We start from the raw sequence: 20557 nt of genomic DNA on the forward strand, positions 1-20557 counted from the left end.
GACGGGACAGCGCCACACAGGACACAGGCAGATAATAAGGTGTTACCGAATTGCTGACTGACGGGCCAGCCATCTAACCAACCTGGACAGATACTGAAGACGGTGAGCACTGAGACTGAATTGCCTGCTGAATGAAATCTTTGGCAAGAACATCTATGTCACTCTTTGGTGATACCAGGGCGCCTTCTGTAGCAGCCCCACTCCTTTATCTAATTTCTGGCTGGGAATAAGCCATGGGTTCAGCAACCAGCTAACTAAACTTGTTAGATTTGTGTTTCCAATAAGGGAGCCTATGCGGTGCTCAGGGAAGTGTGACGGCTTGGAGGGTAGGATATTTCCATGTCATCAGAGAGAAGGAAAAGCCATTCACAATAATTTGAAACCTATCAAATGTTTAAACTAATTTGCATACACAAATACATGGATGTTGATGCCTGCTATACCCACATTTGGCTCTGTTTAAATGTTCTGTTCCTTGTTGATCTCATTCAAATAGTGGCCATATTCAACTTTTGCAAGTAACTTGCCTAAAACACCAGGTATTGACTCCTGGCAATTGTATTGGTGTATCTTTCAGGAACCCACAGTGGCATTACAATTATCTATTGGTAGAAAGCTAATACCCGCTTTCTGGGCTTTGTTATCTTTTTTTTCTTCCTTCTGCAGATATATTGGGTTATAGTTTAGCAACGCTGCAGGTACACTCTCGTGTGCTTAGGTGATTCTAATGTGTTATTTTCTTTAACTTACTGAATAAAAACTCAACCCATCAGCAGTGTTTCAGATCCCATTGAATTTTTATTTCACTTTAAGACCTTAACAACCACCAGGAAAATTGTGCAGTAAGAACACGAGTGGCAGCCAACATCTTTCATCAAAGAAGCTCAAAATACTTCCCAAACATTAATTAAATCTCGCCACATTGTAGACGAGTTGTATGCTGCATTTTTTTTCCTTAAAAAAAAAAAATCAATGCAAGCAAGTAGGTGACAGATGTGCACAGCAGAGGAAAATGAAAACTTCTTGAGGAAACAAATTTGAGTTCTCAAGTACCAAGGGTATCTACTCTCTCTTAATAAAATGATATGCTGGTCCCTGATCACATTCAACTGCTCTTCGTACATATAGAGCTGTTGATCCAATCTTTCTTTCTATGAGCATTATTCTCTTGGCACAGGCAGGAACATTTGCTTCTTGCTTTTGTTGCAATCAGACGTGGTAAGGGAAACCTTTACAGTTTCTAAGGTAACAAAGAAGTTGGAAACATTCCTGGTGTCACACCCCATGCACCTTGTTCACTAGGAACTGAAGGATTCTAAGCCAGGTTGAGTCCCTTGCAGTTACCAGGACCTGTGGAATGAGAGTTGGGGCGTAGACCTGGCTTGGAGCTTTGAGGTCATACAAGGAACTGGGATGTAGGGAGATATAAATTCGACTTGCCACTCCCATCACTGCTCACCCTTGCAATGCTGTCACAAAGAAAGCTAAATTGCTAAGCATGGAATTGCAGAGTCTTTTCCCAGAAATCCTCTGACTCACCCAAGCAGTGGTACCACCCTTAAAGTAGATGTTGTCTATAAGTTTGGTAGCATTTTTGGTTGTCCTTGAGTCTAGTTTATTTATTTATTTTTTTTTTGAGGTTTGTTTTATTTACTTAGTTATTTATTTTTTTAAATATATGAAATTTATTGTCAAATTGGTTTCCATACAACACCCAGTGCCTTGAGTCTAGTTTAATTGCTCTAATCCTCATCTCCCTAGACATATCAACTCATGCCTCCTGGTATCTTATGGTTTCATGCCTACTGGATTCAATATCTTGGATATGTCTTCTTCCTCAATTATCAGTTTTTGCGGGGCGCGTGGGTGGCTCAGTCAGTTAAGAATCCAACTCTTGGTTTCGGCTCAGGTTGTGATCTCACGGTTCTGTGGGTTTGAGCCCTGCATCAGGCTCTCCGCTGACAGTGTGGAGCCTGCTTGGGATTCTCTCTCTTCTTCTCTCTCTGCCCCTCCCCTACTTGCACTGTCTCTGTCTCTCTCAAAATAAATTCAAAAAAATTATTAGTTTTTGCATCTAACATAGGAATGTTAGTTGTTGCTGCTATGATTATTATTATTATTACTATTAGTGTCCTTGACACGATAGTAGTTTAATCACCAATCTTAAAAAACTAGGTACCATATACAACAATAATAATATCTTTCATTTTAAAAATGCTTTTACAACTTGTACCTCCTATCTTGGATTCATTTCTTTATTTGCTCATTTATTCACTCATTCAGCTGAGAGACTTCTATGGTCTCACTGGGGATACAACAATAATTAAAATGTGGTTCCTGGTTTCAAGGAGCTGACAATGTACAGGGGAGACCAGACGTGTAAACAGATGCCAAGAAGACAAGTTCTGTGCTTGAGCTGATCCTCAAATCATCTTATTTACCGATGAGAAAAAGAGAGACAGTAAAACAACCTTCTCAAGGTCACACAGCTAGATACTTGAAGAATAAAAGCTAAAATGCAGCTTTCTGATTATTAAGCCGTTGCATTTTGACAGTTTTGTCATTTAGCTTCCTTGAGAGCAGTGGTTCTCAAAAAGACTTGGCCTTGGTCTCCAAACACCAGCAGGTACTTGTTAGACATGCAGATTCTCAGACCCCGCCCCAAACTACTGAATCTGAAATTCCGGAAGTGGGGCCCAGAAACTGGTATTTCAGTGCACACTCCAGGTGACTCTGAGGCACTAAAGTCTGAGAACCCCTGCTCTGTATCAGTGCTCCACAAACTTCTATGTGCATAGGACTCATCTGGGGTCTGGTTAAAAATGTGGATTTTGATTTGGTAGGTCTGGGGAAGGATTTTCGACTCTGCTTTTCTCCTAAGCAACCTGGCTATGCTTTTGCTGCCAGTCCTTGCTTGAGAAGCAAGAATATACAGAGAATTGACACCAACAGAGAGCACTGATCAAGCCCAGCTGATGAGTAATGCTGCGTGTCAAGAGTATTCAATAAAATTATTCGCTGTCATCTAGGCCATCAAGGAACTTAAACACTAGCACAGACGATGTTCAGATAAATAGACTTTCAGGGCATAAAAGCTCTCAAGTGACAACTAAGTGTGTGTATGCGCGTGTGTGCACACGTGCACGTGTGTGTGAGCATCCCTATGCAGGGATGCCCATGCATGTATACACACACAGAATGGGCAAGTGTTTAAAGAGACAATATTACACAGCAGCACCTCTCTTATTGAGAGATCATTTGAATATACAGGTATTGCAACCAAACACAGTCAAGAATCAGGAGGCCAGAAACATTTATGTGAAAATAAATACCACAAAATCCACCATTTTTATTGATAGCTTCATCCTTTAAATCATTATTTAGAGTTGTTTACTTTTAGTTTAGACAAAATCCTAGCATAGTCACATTAAAAGCAGGTGTTAAAGAGTAAATTGGATAGGCAAGGCCAAGATATCATAGGTGGCCATTCTGTCAGTAAAACACTCCCAACTGGCAAGAGGGAGAAAATGTGTGTGTGTGTGTTTGCATGCACTTACAAACATAAACTTAGCATACTGGAACCATTGAATATAGAGGAAACACATGAGTAAACATTAACAAAGAGCATTGTATAGAAAGCAGAATGTAGTAATCACAGAAACATGCAGAAAATATTAAGATTACAAAGTGTTCAAGATATTTGGAAAGCTTGTAAAACATTTTAGACAGTTTCCCCCAAAAATGGTAGGGTTACTAGATTTAGCAAGTAAAAATATTTTATTTGGCAATACAAAAATTGGCTAAAAACAAGAGGGCTTGATAATCTCTGGGAATTTCATTGATGTGGGTTGCCAGGTTTTCTGAAATGACTGTCAAGCGTTATCGTAAGGGGAGATGGTGGGGGCAACTGATATTCGAGCTGTAGGAGTTGTGTGTTTGGACAAGTAAGTCCCAGGCAAGTTTACTTTGGGCCTCTCTATTGGTTAAGAAGGACATATCTGGAGGCACCTGGGTGGCTCAGTTGGTTAAGCATATGACTCAATTTCAACTCATGTCATGATCTCACAGTTTGGGGGTTTGAGCCCCTCATTGGGCTCTGCACTGACAGTGCGAAGCCTGCTTGGGATTCTCTCCCTCCCTCTCTTTCTGCTCGTCCCCCACTAACACCCCCACTCTCACACACTGTGTCTCTCAATATAAATAAATAAACATTAAAAAAAAGAAAGGCATATCTGTCAAGTAATGACGCCTGACAAAAGGTCATGTAGACAGGAAAGGAGTTTACTGTCTCATGCCAGAGCAGATCTGAGTTGGCATCCAAGACTAACATGAACCAGCAACATCATCAAGGGTCCAGGTTCTTTAAATCTTACTATTTCATCATCCTTAAGATTACATAATGGCTGCTGTATTACCAGACACTAAGTCTAGGTCTTAAGCAAGAAGAAAGGGAGGGGCACCTGGGTGGCTCAGTTGGTTAAGCATCTGACTTTGACTCAGGTCATGATCTCACAGTTCAGTTCATGAGTTCGAGCCCCATGTCAGGCTCCTTGCTGACAGCTCAGAGCCTGGAGCCTGCTTCAGATTCTGTGTCTCCCTCTTTCTCTCTGCCCCTCACCTGCTCACTCTCTCTCTCTCTCTCTCTCTCGTAAATAAACATTAAAAAATAAAATAAAATTTAAAAAGAAGGGGAAAAGAACACCAAAGTTAAAGGGCCAAAAGCACACCAGCTGAAATTGCCTCTGAAAAGTTCCTGTGAGTTGTACTCAGTGCATTCCTCTTTAATCTCCTTGGCCACAACTGGATCATAGGGCCATTCCTAACTGCTGGGAGTCTGGAAAGTTGTTTTAAATTGGACACATACACCTTCAAAAAAATTAATACATTCAAGGTTCAGTTGGTGAGAAAAAGGGGAGGAATGAATGAATATTAGGTAAGCAATTAGCAAGCATCTTTTTTTTTTTTTTTTTTTTTTAGAGTTGACACACAATGTTATATTGGTTTCAGGGCTACAACATGGTGGTTCAACAACTCTATACAATGCTATGCTCACCGTAAGTGTAGCCACCATCTGTCACACACAACACTACTACAATACCGTTGACAGTATTCCCTGTGCTGTACCTTTCATCTCTGGGACTTATTCATTCAGAAAGTGGAAACCTGTCTCCCACTTTCTTTCACTCATTTTGCCCAACCCCCCAAACCCTTCCCCTCTGGCATCCATCAGTTTCTTGCCTGTATTTACAGGTCTGTTCTGTTTTTTGTTTGTTTGTTTGTTTGTTTGTTTGTTTGTTTTATATATGTCACATGTAAGTAAAATCACATGGTATTTGTCTTTCTTTGTTCAACTTATTTCACTTAGCATAATACCCTCTAGTTCCATCCATTTCATTGCAATGATAAGATCTCATCTTTTTTTGGCTGAATATATTCATATTATTGGTTGAATTGTCCAATTCAAAGATCTGGAACATGTCATTTTGCCTGATTCTCTGTACCCCAGACTCTTGGAAAACAAGCTTAGCGCTGTGTGACAAGTTTCACATATTTATTTGACACTTAGTTATTAGTAGACCGTGTTGCTTCTCAGTCTAGTTTAATTTGAGAGACATGGAAGGAAGGCAAGGTCTCTGGGCAATTGATAATCTATTACAGGGTGCACCTTGTGATATGACATTATTTTAACCACCGTTACAAGCAAGATGGGAGCATCTTTGTGGTTTTCATAGCATCCTCTGCTTAGACTAGTGAAATCTGTAATACCGTACATAACAAATGACTAGGTTGCATTAAGAAAATATTGAGACATTGGGGAAAGCTTCACAAAATAACATTTGAACCAGACTTTAAAGGATGGGTAAGATTTCACCAACTGATACAGACACAGAGACGCTTCAGGACACCGCATTGTTAGAGAACTGTTAAATTACCTTGAAAAGATGTATCTTGCTATGTCAAGAAGATTGAGTCACCTATCTTGTAAAGAAAATTTTGCAAGAAAAAGTAGATTTCTCAAATGCTACAAAGGCTTTCTGCTTTAATTCAGATTCAATTATCCAGAAAATAGCATTCCGAGTCCTTTGAAATAATCAACCTTTTACCCAAATCCTAAAGCATCTTTCTTGTCATGCTGTGTTTTGTGAACATTTCCTTCCTTTCTCTCCTGCAGATATTATGTGTAGCCCAATCTTGTTCATGTCTTGACAGGTAAAAAGGTGGCAGTCTCTTATTTCACCTCCGTCTAAGCAACAGAGTTAGGAATTGTTCCTCTCTGGCTTGATATTTGTATTTTGAGGGGAAAGAAAACAAAAGGAATGAAGAACAAAATCGGGAAACGAGGTTAAGAACATGTCGCTCCAGACCCTGGGAGCAGTCAAATCAAGCTGCCAGCTGCAACAAGAATCTCTCTAATAAGGAAATTAGAGCATGATCATTTCTGGCTATGTGACTCTGATTCTAAATAGGTTTTACAAATAGATTGTGATTGAACTTGGAAACATAAACAAATTGGCTTTGCGGAATAAAGGCTGAACTACATTTTGGTTAGAGAATTAAAATGCTTTTATGGGAGGTACTCTGGGAGAACGGACAGCTATTTTAATGACAGCATATGCATTTCTGAAACATACCGGCTTTGCTGGCTTCTCTGTAGAGAATCAGGTCTGATAAACTCAAAAGAAAGTTTCCCAACAGAGTCCCTGGGAGGACAGCTGATAAAGGCAGGGAATGGGCAGTGTGTGTTTGAAATTCCCCATTCAGATGCCGAGAGGAGAGGTGCCATTTAAAAATAATAGATTTTAAAATATCAGTGGCTTAAAAAATTCTAGTCAGCTATCTCCCTTGGACATTTCTTTTGTCTCTTGGAGGGTTGGGGATAGACGTTCTTTAAGCTCTATTAATACATTTTCTCTTATAAATATTCATGCAGTGTTCCAGGGGCCTCCCCCATTGCCTCAGTGTGGCTCTCCACCCTAGCAAGAGTGATGCCGGAGGAGATGCTAAATTTCTAACAAGGCCCCAGGTCAGCCTCAGACAACCCAGAGCCATTTGAAAGCACCAAAGACCTTTCAGTTGAGATAAAGGGTTATAAATGTCTGTGTGTCCAAGCTTATATTCCACATGAGAGGATTAGTTTTCACTTTCTGTAAACTCTTCCAGTCGTTGGAAGTAGTCATGATTTTGTGTGTTTTGTGCTTCACACAGGGAGAAAACAGATCTGCTGGTTGGAAAGATGCTTTTTTATTTCCTTTTTTCTCAATCCACTGATTACTCACTAAGGCCTGATCCATTATTGAGCGCAAGTCAGCAAAATCTCTCTGATAGCAATAGGTTCGTACATTTAGAAACATAAAGTGTTCGACCTGGGATCCCAAGGTCATTGGCTTGCTGGGTAGGAATTTAGATTCAGGTCATGCAGAGTACATTCCATTATTCAAAGTGCTTACGCTATGGAAATTTTTCCAATGATCTAACCCTAGATCCTTTTGTGCTGTTCTCCCTACATCAGGGTATGTTACTAGGAAGTGGATGAAGTTTAGAGCTGCGTTTACTCATTCCCCCTTATTGGGATATGGATCTCTCACACTGCCAGGGCCTGACTGGTTAATTTTGCCCACGAAATGCTTTCCAGACCCAAGTGGTGAGCATACAGAGCTTATGTCTACACTTATGTCTGTGGTCCCACTTTTATACTTGTGCACGTTTTTTCTTAATTAAAAAAAAAATTTTTAACATTTATTTATTTTTGAGAGACAGAGAGAGACAGAGCATGAGCAGGGCAGGGCAGAGGGAGAGGGAGACACAGAATCCGCAGCAGGTTGCAGGCTCTGAGCTGTCGGCACAAAGCCCGAAGCAGGGCTCGAACCCACAAACCACGAGATCATGACCTGAGCTGAAGTCAGACGCTTAATCAAGTGAGACAGCCAGGCGCTCCTACACTTGTACACGTTTTAAATTGTGGAGGGTAATAAAATATTTTACTAAAAGAAGCTTATCTTGTCTTTCATTTTTATTTCAGAGATACTTTATTTTCATTTATGATTCAGCTTTAAATGGTATCTGGGCCCACTCTTTCAGTTCTCTGCTGCTGCTTTTTCTGTCAAGCAGGTAGAAATTTATAAATGAATTACCAGGTGAGCTCCTTATTTAAGTGGAACTCACATTAATTCATTGTGAAAATAAAATTTCTGCTCTCCGTAACTCACCCACTCAGTTTATTTTCCTTACAGTGTGTTTTCCTTAACCAGTACAGCACAGCAGAAAACACATCAAACTGGGTATCCTGTGACCTACACTGTAGACACAGCTCTTCACAAATGGGTAAACCTGGACAAATCATACATAAAAGGATGGGGTTATGCTAGGTGCTCTGGAGGGTGAGCTTCTCAGACTTTACCATGTATATTAGTCTGGGTTTTCCAGAGAAACAGCACCAGTAAGAGAAAGAAATATAAACATAAATAATATACAATATATACATAGAGAGATCTATATCTATCTATCTATCTATCCATCTGAGAGAGAGTTATTTTAAGGAATTGACTCGTGTAATTATGGAGGTTTGGCAAGTCCAAAATCTGCAGGGTGGGCTGGCAGATTGGAGACCCATGGAAGAGTTGCAGTTTGAGTCCAAAGATGGTCTGCTGGTAGAACTCCTTATTCCTAGGGGAAAATCAGTCTTTTTTCTATTAAGGCCTCCAAGTGATTGGACAAGTCCCATTCACATTATGAAGCATAATCTGCTTTACTCAAAGTTTATTTATTTAAATGTTAATCTCATCTAAAAAATTCGTGTAGAGAAACATCTAAAATACTGTTTGACCAGATATCTGGATACTGTGGCCTAACCAAGTTGAGACACAAAATTAACCAACACACCATACATAAGAATCACCTGAGATACTTGTTAAACATAGATTCCTGGGCTCCATCCTTAGAGATTCTGATTCTTTTTTTTTTTTTTTTTTTAATTTTTTTAATGTTTATTTTTGAGAGAGAGAGAGAGAGGAGAGTATGAGTGGGACAGGGGCAGAGAGAGAGAGGGAGACACAGAATCTGAAACAGGTTCCAGGCTCTGACCTGTCAGCACAGAGGCCCGATGCGGATCTCAAACTCACCAACTGGGAGATCATGACCCGAGCGGAAGTCGGAGGCTTAACCAACTGAGCCACCCAGGCGCCCCAGAGATTTTGATTCTAATTGCAATTCTAATAAGCTCCCAGGTGATGCTGATGCGGCTATTTTAGGAATTACTTTCTGAGTGGTATTGGTCTTGGTATGCTATCGTATGATCATGGGCCAGACTCTTCTACAGATGGGGACACTGAAGCCCGGAGTTATAAATGGGCTTGTCCAAATGCTCTTATATAGTAAGATATTCTACCCCAAATTTTAGCCCAGGGCTCATTCTTCTTAACATACTTATCATACAAATGAACTTTCTTAGGATGAAATCTAGCTTTGTAATTGAGGTTTCCTCAAAACCAATGAACTAATGGGATTTTTCATAGAACTTGGCAACCTGATTCTAAAATTCATGTGGAAGAGAAAAGGCCAGGATTAGTCAAGGCAAGTTTGAAAAAGAATAAGGAGGAAAGACCCACACAACTATATCCGCAGGTGTTCTGTAGAACTATAGCAATTAAAGCAGCATAGTATTGACAAATAGACCATTGGGACAAACCAAGAACCCATTGTCAGACCACGTATATTTGAGATGTTCATGACTGAGGTAGCATTATGAGGAAAAGATAAGCTATCAATAAATACTGCCAGAAAAGGGTCATCTATGTAAGGAGAAAATATACTTCCTACTCATAAAAAATTAAAAATACAAATGAATAATAGAAAAAAATATTTTTAATACATATAACCATCAAAAGATTTTACACACACACACACACACACACATGCACACTTACAAATGAATATGAAAAAGAAACAATTCAATAGAAACATAGGCACAGATTATGAAGTCACTTCATTGAAAAGGACAGTCAAATGTCTATAATTGTATGAAAATATTCGTGCTATGAGACATAGAAATCAGTATAATCACTTTAGAGGGCAATGTGGCAATGTCTAGGAAGGTAGAAGGTGTACATTCCTCATAGTCCAGGAAATTCTTTGTACTTGCAAAGATAGCTTTTGCAGAGTTGTTCCAGCAAAAAATTGGAGATAATAGCTCAGTAAAGACATAGTTCAACAAATTGTAGGATAATTACATTTTGGGATACAACATAGAGTAGGTCTTGATAGCTCTATACAGATAAAGTTAAAAAAAACCCAGTGTTGAGTGAAAAAAAGAGAAGTTGCAAAATGACACATAACATATGATACCACTTGAGTAAAGTCTCAAATCTCTCAAAACAATGCTGTATATTGTTACGGATGCACATTGCCATAGGATATAGATCAACTTCAGGATATGATTATCTTTGGGGTGTAGAAGGTGGACAAAGGGAGAGACTAGAGGATGAGAAGAGGGATTTAGCTGTATCTTTTTTTTTTTTTTTTAATCTCAAGGTGACATGACAAAAGAGTAAAATGTTTATGTTAAACTGTGTTAAATTTGGGTAGTGGGTATCTGAGTGTTTTATTATTTTCTGTATGTTTGAAATTGTCCATAATGACATGTTTTTAAAGAAATAAAAACACTACTCCCACTGTTATTATTTTTAGTATACAATTGTGTTTTTTCTGAGGCCTAAAATGTATGCACTTTCTCCTTTCTATGTATTATTTTTTATTAGGTATCCTTTTCCACTTATTATAAAATCTTTGAGTTGGAAGAAAATTTAGAGGACATTTGTTCAAATCTACCACTTAAGATGGGCACTTCTGGATTCAAACTGGTGTTCCAGGTAAAAACACTTGTTAGAGTTTTCTTATAAGCTTAATAATCTGGAAAATATGGTTTTGGTTAACTGGAAATTTTGTTTTAACTGAGTCAAGGTCCAGGGATAATGACGTTTTTTTAAAAAGTAGAATATAATAAATTACACTTAACATTAATACTATGCTGAACACATAATTTTAACTGTAATGACACAGAAGGCTGTGAAGATTTCGGGGTCATCATCATAACCATCAATTATCATTATTTTGGTAATATGTGGAAGTGCCAATTGAAAGAGATCTGATTGGCAAAATGTCAGTTAACATGGAATAAAAAGAATCCATGTAGAAAAGGGAATTGTCACTTATGGAGGTATTGTGGGGTGTGCTTTAGATATATAATTTCATTTAAATAGTTCAGCGATCCTGAAATGTAGATATCCTTACTCTTGATTTTCAAATAAAGCCATTGCAGTTCAGAGAGAGAGGTAATTTACCCTAAGTCCTGTTGGGAAAATGATCCCAAACCTGAAAATAAAGCAAAAAGATACTTGCATGACCTTCAATATCATACTGGAGCTTTATCTAATTGGAGCCCACAGAGTATTCATTCTCTAGGGGAATGTACTCTTGTGTGACTTCTTATTTACTATTGATTAGTACCAGGCTCTATGAACTTATATGAAGTTATAATTTAACTTGTGAATTTCATTTCATTTCTCTTCTTTTCTTTTCTTTCTTTTCTTTTTTCTTTTCTTTTGTCTTTTTTTCCTTTTCTTTCTTTTGTTTTCTTTCTTTCTTTCTTTCTTTCTTTCTTTCTTTCTTCCTTCTTTCGTAAGCTCTGTGGCCACTGTGGGGCTCAAACTCATAAGCTTCAGATCAAGGGTGTGGACTCGGGTGACTGAGCCAGCCAGGTGTCCCTAACTCATGAATTTTTGTCGTGAAAATGCAACTGATTTTTGTCCAGTATAAAATGCAATTCCAAAGATCATTTCAATCTATCTGTCTTTCTATCTATAGATACAGATTTAGTCTTTCCAATTATTGAACCAGTTTTACAGTCCCACTGGTTCCTTCATTAATAAGGCAAATGAATGTTGGCATGTGTCCTTTGTGTATTTGTACAACAGTCAAGTTTGTACCTTATTGAAAATACTTCAGGGGCCCACAGCTAGAGGCAGAGCTTTGGACCTAGAGTGCATGCTCTTGCTCTCACACTCTCTCTTTTGGGCCGTATGTAGTGTACTTCATTATGGAGAATCCAAGCTTGATTAAAGAACTGGTCCTCCTAAGTGGAGGCAGGGAGAATCTCATTGTTAGAAAACAATGCCAGTTTTCATTAATCTGAGAGGTAGATACAATATGGAGAAATCTCATCTCTGGACATGCATCTCCTAATAAGTAGAGGTCTTATCCCCTGGACCCATACATACAATTGCTACTTCCCCTTGCCCAGTAAATAGAAGGATAGGATGGTGATCCACAATTTAGTCCTAATCTGTGTGACTAAGTGTCCTGTACATATACACAAAATATATGTGTTTTGTATATGTGCACAGAATGGTTGAGTTTTGTACTAAGTCTCTTGCGTTTCATAGGCTGGATTCAATAGATTGTGCTTCTGTGGGTATTGTCAATGTCCCTATCTATAATTTCTATCACGATCTCCACCCAACTGACCTTAGTTCTATACTGAATCCCTATAACCCAAGTCGTTTTACAAACATAGTTCTATTCTATAAACTCTAATAATATACATTCACAAACATATACCATGAAACCCTGCTCATTCCGTGTAATAAAGAAAGTGGACTGAATTAGTGAATATGGATTTGTGGACCATTTTTCAAGGACTGAAGTAGCATTATTTTCAAGTACATATATGCTGGTATTTCAGTTATGAAACTATACCCAGTATTTGCCCTTAGGGGCTTAATTAACAGGGAGATAAAAGTGGTATGTAATTAGCTTATCAACAGAAGGAAGAAATGGACATTTCTTAAGTGATTGCAAAGGTAAGCAGGTTAAACAATCTTAGTTTCCTTGTAAGCCTTTCTAGACTATCAATTGAAACAGAATAACCTTTCTTGATAAGAAAAACCAATAGAATTGTTTCAAGTCCAAAGAAAGGATGTGGACTGGGGAGGTTCCCATGCTTTTACATTTCCCCTACAGGTTACTTCATTAAAGGAGCTAATTGGCTTAGTCCACATCCCTGGTAACATCTTCTTGAAGCAAAATGTGGAACAAGGTCTCCTGGCAACTGGAAACTAGTGGCCACTGCCCTTTTGCCCAGAAAAAAAGGGGCTATCGTTGAACCAGGTGGAACCCAGAGGACACAGCCGAGCTGCTTGCTGATGCTAATTATCCTAGCCCAGTGCTTCCCTTCTGGGGAAGTAGGAGGAGAGAAATTCATGCCAAGTTCTTGCACAAGGTCAAATGTTTCTGGAGGAAGGCAGCCAGGGTTAAATTAGCAGTCAGAATGAGGTAGAAAGCTGGGTGGAGAAAAACAGGCTGGGAGAAGGGGGGAGAAGTCTGGAAATTCAAATAAAGACAGCAGTAAAAAGTAATTACTAACACATTTCCCAACTTGGAAAGCTAGCCACATCCCACACCAGGGCCAGACTCAGAGCTGTTCTGTTCCAAGAAGGTTGGAGCAGGCTCAGGCACAGGAAGGGACTGTGCAAGCCAGCTGCCTGTCCCTGGCTTTGGAGCTGTGCTCCCCGAAAAGGAAAATTCATCTTGAACGAGAAAGCAAAGGACATTGCTGCCTAAATTCTCCATTAAGATCAACACTCTCCATACATTCAATATATCTGTCCTTCCAGGACTACCCAACAGCAAAAAGTCATCAAACATCAAAACAAAGGAAACAGAAATCTTCTAGGAAAATGTAAGCCTTTGTGAACCTAAAATATTTCCCTTCTCTGCTGCTCATCAACATAACCGGAGGAAAGAAACTGTTTGTGGGAGGGACAGATCTCAGGAGAAGAGGAGGAGGTGAAGAAAAAAAAAGGAAAAAAGAAGCAATGCTCTCTGGTGTCAAGAAGAAAATCATGATTGGATTGACTGTTTGGAATGAACTGTTTTGACAGTTGATTTTTATTATTTTTTCCCCCTCCAACTTCAGAACCATGACAGACGATTGTGGAACATCAAATTGACGAGCGAATACTTCATCAGATCTGGTTGCCTCAACAACCAAAATAGCCAAAATGTTAAGACAGTCAAATAAGATTGATTATTTCTGATACAATCTGTGGGTGGTTGACCCAAGAATTCTCAGCCTAATCACACATATAAACACAGAGGCTGTCTCAGCAGATGCAGAAGAAGGCAGCGGACAAGTGAAAAAACCGTCAATCACCTGGATGGATGCCTCATCACTGCCGTGCCACGGAGCAGTGTGAAGAGAAACACCCAGAAAAGCCTCTGGATTGCTTCTGGGTGCTGGGTGTCACAGGAGGCAGCCAGCCTTAAAAAGCTGGGAATTCTGATCCTTCCGGTTTCTAGCAAAAAGACAGAGTCTGCTTGTAATGGAAAAACAGATTCCCTCAAATTGTTGTCTAGAGGTGCTGAATCATGCATGAATGTCAGGAGATGACGCCAACCACAGCATCATTTCATGGGGACTTTATCTGGTGTGAACCAAGAGAATTCTACTTTATGAATTTTCTTTAAGCATCCACAGATAATTGTTGTGCTGGGTCATATACCAAAAGGGAAATTAAATCTCTCTCATAATTGGATTTGGTATTTGCAGGCTTTCCTGAAGACAAGGGAAAGGAAGTTCATTTCAGACTTAAAGAAAAATCTTGAATTAAAGAATTGCAATTGCCGTATCAGGTGCCTGTCTGAATTTAACCCACCGCTTGCAGAGGGATGAACGCCTTAGGGTGATGGCGCAGGTACAAAAGGTTCCTGAGCGTCACACTTGTTTGTTTGGTTAAGTTTTTCCTTTTCATTGTGAGTTCTAAGAAAATTATTATTTGATAGCTTGGTGGCAATGCAGTCTGTGTTGAGAAAATAGGCATTGATTAAGAAGTGAGAGACTGTGAGAGACTGAAAATGAGTGGGGAAAAAAGCCTACAAAGCATTTACAGTGTAATTTTCCAATACAGATTTGAGCAGATACCACATGCAGTTGGAAACAGATGCATTTTCAATGCTTTATTATTGAACGAAGAATAATTTCTGTTTCCCTCTTTTTAAAGAGAATCCAAGAAAATACAATGCTAAAATCTACATATTAGCATGGTATTCACTTGAATGCCTAATTGCTTGAAACTTGAAGGATTCTGTTTCGACTCAGAGATCCTGACATGGCTAGCATGCAGCCAGATGTTAGGGAAGAATATTTGCAAGAATCATTTATGGAAACAAAACATTAATCTGTAAAGACGTATGCTAGATTAATTAGCAAGGATGTTAACTTGATATGTGGATTTCTAATGAACCTGGGGATATGTCTGAATGTATGTTTAAAACTTAATAGGGGCACCTGGCTGGCTCAGTCAATGGAGCGTGTGACTCTTGATCTTGGGGTTGTGAGTTCAAGTCCTATGTTGGAAGTACAGATTACTTGAAAAATAAAATGTTTTAAAAAAATAAAATAAAACATAATGTCACATCTTCTTCAATAACTTTGTATTTTATAATACTTTTTACTTTTCTGTTCTGATTGATCTGCACCGCAATCCTTGGGGGTCAACATCTACACTGGACCATGCTGATGAATATATAGCCTTGCCTGACGATTGACTGCCCTTTTCTTCCAGCTAAAATTGTAAGGGCTGAGCCTGTCTTTATATAAGAGTGGTTGCTAAGTGACCCAAACAGATAATCCACTGTGAGGCCAGAAAATTATCCCATTCCTAGGAATTTGAACCAGGATCTTCCTAAAGAATAAGATAGTGGTGAGAGCCAATGTTGACATGTCTCTATGTAGAGGGAAGTTGGAGAGGCCATGATGCTAGCTCAAGTTCTAGGAAAGCAAAAACCATGAACCATTAGAAGTGATAAGGAGAGTCGAGAGACAGCAGAAGGTGAGCAGGAAGCAAGAGGGAGAAACTGAAAGGCAAAGAGTAGCCAAGTCAGATAAATGCAAGAGGACCAGAGTGGGACTCCATGACCTCCACTTTCAGTTCTGGGGCAGCTGCCATTCCTACCCTTGGTTTGTTTTTTTCCTGGCAACCCTTGGTAACATGAGTGAGTCTCTATTCCTTGCATCCTATGGAGTTTGACCACAAAGAATTGCTATCCTCCATGTTGCCATTGAGGAAACTAAAGCAAAAAGAGAAGGCAAAAATCCTTTCCTGGTACAGCATAGGGAATATAGGTGATAGTACTGTAATAACACTGTATGGTGACATAGGGTGGCTATGCTTGTGAGCATAGCGTAACACTAAGAGTTGTTGAATCACTGTGCTGTACACCTGAAGCCAACGCAGCGTTGTGTGCTGACTATACTTCAAGTTTAAAAAACCCTTTCCCGAAAAGATGGGTTGTATTATTACACATGTAGAAAGTAATAGAGCCAACACACATGCCCAGGCTTTTCTAAAATTGATGCTAATTTCAATTTATCACACTATGGCATTTGAGAAACATTATCCCTAAATCCTCCCATTTAAGAGGTAGTGTCTATGTCCCCTACCCTTGAATCTGGTGGGGGGGGTGGGGGTGGAGTTTGTGACAGCTCCAACCGAAGGTGAGCAGAAGAAGTAATGAGTGATTTTTGAGACTAGCTTAGAAAGGATTTTGCAGCTTCTACTTGGCCTTCTGAGAATGCTTTTGGAACCAACAGCCATGTTTTCAGGAAGCCCAACCTAGTCCTCATAGACTGGAAATCTGCTGAGACTATATGAAGAGAGAAAGAAAAAGAGAGAGAGGTCTTGCCAGGTGCCAGCTGTTCCAGCCCCCCCGCCCCCTCCCCGCCTTCCCTTTCACTACCCCCTCCAACAACCTCACCCCACCACCCCTCCCACCACTATTCAGAGCCTAACCATTGTTGGACTACAAGTACATGGGAGACCCAACCCTGACCCACCCAACTGAGACCTTCCTGGATTCCTGCTGCACGTTAACTATGAAAAAAATAATTACTGTTTTTAGCTAAGTTTTAAACAGAGCAATAAACATTTGGTGAGAGCATTATTACCAAATGTGTACTACAGCCAGAACCTAAAGAGATCTAACCAGGCAGTGTGCTTCTCCCTGAGTGGGTGAAGGGGTAATATACAGTATTTTGTTCTTTTTACCTTGAAGAAGATGTCTTGGCATGCCGCAAACCACTAGACAGCTGAAAATTTCATTGATGTGGTAGGTCCCTGGATCCTCATTAGCTATATCTTCCACCTTCTGCAGTTCACGTGTCTTACCAAGGCCTCCAAAATATTTGCCACTTCATGCTTATTTGAACGGATTAACATGATGTCACCAACAAAGTAGACAAATATATGGTTGTCTGAAATACCCAAACAGGCCAGTCACTGTATTATGGGAGAGGGAGAGAGTTAATATAGCCATGGGGCAAGATCATGGCTATGTCCTGTTGTTTATATTATATCCAGGTCAATGGCTGTGTGCCATGAACTAAATGCCATACTCATCGGCTCCAGCAAAGATACCACATTTGGGACAGCAGCTACAGATGGCGCTACTACTTGATTGATTTGTGGCAGCCCACTGTCCTACTGCAGGACGCATCAGACTTTTGTAGGTACAAGACTGGTGATAAATGGGGGATAGCGTGGTAGATACCAAAAACAAAGGAACCAATGCAAACATTCTGTCAGCTCCTTATTCCAATTGTATATTCAGGGGCTGGAGAAATGACCAACAGTGTACATACCTGATGCTCTGCTGACCTGATGCTCTGTCATCACAGGGTTATTGAAATGTTTGAGTATCCCCCTTTCCCTAGCACAGGGTTCCCTAAGCAGATGATTGTAGATCCCTCATGAGAAGGTCTGGGAGAATGGTTACTATAGTACTTGCCATGATCTTGCAGGGTCCTTTCTTCATGGGACCCAGCCAGTCTTTCAGCTGATGGGCTCTGGGTTGACACCTAGATCAGATTCAGAAACCCAGAAGGGATTGTGACGTTTTATTGGGGCACCAGCCCTTAGCCTTTTTTTCTTTTTGTTGTATACATTGAGAAGTGATTGTTGCCTGCTCATTCTGTTTTTGACCTTGGAAATGCTGTGTTCCATTCACTATCTCCATAGCACTGTAGGTGTCATGTCTTCTTGCCCCAAACTTGCCAGTCTTTACAGTAATTGAGCTTACTTTACTTCTGATAGTTAAGTGCCACCACCTGGACTGTATTTTTTCAGGAGTCTCCCAGCACTTGGTTGTCTGAGAGACAGTTCTGCAACAGCATCTTCCAAAATCAGTCCTGATCTATAGAGGTTAGCCACCACAAAGATTCTTAACAATGCTGGTGTCCCCAGAGAATCCCATTTTCTTTGGTAAATGGAATGTCCTCTGAAGTCTCTCACAGAACATAATAAGCTAACAGGTTTTCTGACATTGCCCGATATAGCCACATTAACATGCCCACTCTCCCTTGGCCTTTCCATCCCTTCCTCCATCATCTGCCACAACAATGTTGGCATGTTTCCTGAGGTTCTTGCTAGGATCTTAAATCCTGCATCAAGGGCAAGTGCTTCTGTATCTAGAAACTATTTTTTTTTAAGTTTATTTATTTATTTTTTAGAGACAGAGGTGGAGAGAGAGAGAGTGGGGGGGGTGGGGAGAGAGAGGGAAAGACAGAATCTGTGCTGTCAGCAGCAGAGTCTGATGTGGGGCTCAAACCCACAAACCGTGAGATCACCACCTGAGCTGAGATCGAGTCAGACGCTTAACTGACTGAGCCACCCAGGCACCCCTCTATAAACTATTCTTTATCCAACTTTATATTCCATCCTCCTTAATCAACCCCCCGTCCCCAAATTCCAGCCCATTCATTCATTGTCCCTTGCCAATAAATGGTTGGATCCTTCAGGTCCTTAGGTGTATAATCCCCTTCTTTGATTTGTAATCCCAGCACTTCCCCAAAGGGGCTACATTATGATTTGACCCTAAGTTATTCTTCTGGTGATTATAAGAGGTGGTGGGGTAGATTATAAGGGGTGTATATTGCCTTGAAAGGTAGAGTCTTCTGCATCACCTTCAAGTAAGAAAGAAAAATTAGCCTTTAATAAAAATGAATGCTCTACCTTTTCTAGGACTAGATAGTCCAGTGGAATCTGAGGGTTTAGATTCTTCCTCATCCTGAGTATCAGGGTCCCCCTCCCTCCAAGCAGGGCCATGAGCTTAGTGTAGGAGACCTGCCAAAGTGAAATTTCAACCTACATGTAACTCCACTACTCTTATACTTAAATCCTGGCCCTGATCCTCAGATTTTTCTGCCATCTTGCTGAATATGGGAGTCTCTTTAAATCCTGCCCAGGAGGCTCTATGGCTTTCACACTTTGCTTATATTGGTGGTTAGTTGCCTTCAGCCATTCATTGCTGTCATCTCATGCATGGATGGTTCTAGCAAATAGTCATCTGGTTTCAAAGTCCTTATAATTAGTATTTACCACAAAACTCTCAAATGCCAGAAATACTGTCCTTGCTGGTACAATTTACTTCCATCAGCATCCTATCCCAATTCATCACTGGTGAAAATTTTAATGATTACTACACGTACGTGATAAGGGCAATTAATGCTTCATCTCCCACCAGTTATGGAGTCATCATTGCCAGCTGGCTAAAGTCTGTTCTCTTGGGCCCCTTCTGGTACTATTCATGGCAGGTCAGGTTCCGGAGGAAACAGGTTCTGAAATTCTTAGAATTGTGTGCAAGAGGTTTATTGGGAGATTTCTCTCAGGAATAATAACCATGAGAGGTGAGGGTGGTGGGGAAGGCTAGATCTAGGAAGAAACTGAACTGTCATGAAATTGCAACAAAGGCCCCGACCAAGTTTTAAGAGGAGTTCTGGAATATCAAATGGTCCTTTGACGTTGTTCTGCCCTGAGGCAGGGAGGTTGTACCTTCACAAACCTTCCTCTCTTACCCCCCAACTCAAACATCTTGCCACCAACATCTTGGTGGGGGCAATTCTCTTGGGCTGTTGCCAATTCTTGGAAAGGAACTTAGCCAAGAGCTGCCCAGAATCTGGGGGAATGGCAACTCTGGCTCTGAAAGACAGATCTGGTTGGCATATCACAGCACTCATTATCCCACAAGATGACGTTAAAAACAAGACAACAGGCCCCAAATGAAGTTGCTTATGCTAAGCTCCACGTGACCAAACCAAGACTTAACTTAATTACAGTTTCAGCTCTCCCAGAAATGGAATCTTAAACCAGTCATTCAAGAATTGCCTGATCAGCACTAGTTCAGTAAACTGCTTGATAGACCCCTGCCGTCTTTTAACCTTTTTTTTTTTTTTTTTTTGCCTAAAATAATTTCTTTGTTCCTGCTACTTTCTGCTTAAAAAAGTCTTTCATTTTATACATCTCCATGGACTCTTTTTTTCCTGCTATATTGGATGCCGCTCAACTCATGAATTGTTGAATAAAGCCAATAAGATCTTTAAGATTTACTTAATTGAATTTTATTTTATTTTGTTTTATTTTATTTTATTTTTTAACGTTTATTTATTATTGAGAGACAGAGCACGAGCATGGGAGAGGCAGAGTGATGGGGAGACACAGAATCCGAAGCA

General features: G+C 40.0%; 1 long non-coding RNA gene across 1 annotated transcript in view; it reads left to right on the top strand.

Moving 5' to 3' along the window:
- LOC132683760 (uncharacterized) overlaps nucleotides 1–15578 on the top strand; it is a 30230-nt gene extending 14652 nt beyond the window's left edge. The window contains exons 2-3 of the long non-coding RNA XR_009612370.2: nucleotides 10755–10865; nucleotides 13015–15578. This is a non-coding gene — a long non-coding RNA (uncharacterized LOC132683760). The remainder of the gene's footprint in view (nucleotides 1–10754; nucleotides 10866–13014) is intronic.
- The last annotated feature ends 4979 nt before the right edge of the window (nucleotides 15579–20557 follow it).

Source organism: Panthera onca, chromosome C2, assembly GCF_046562875.1.
Source record: "Panthera onca isolate mPanOnc1 chromosome C2, mPanOnc1 haplotype 2, whole genome shotgun sequence".
Classification (NCBI taxonomy): Eukaryota; Metazoa; Chordata; class Mammalia; order Carnivora; family Felidae; genus Panthera; species Panthera onca.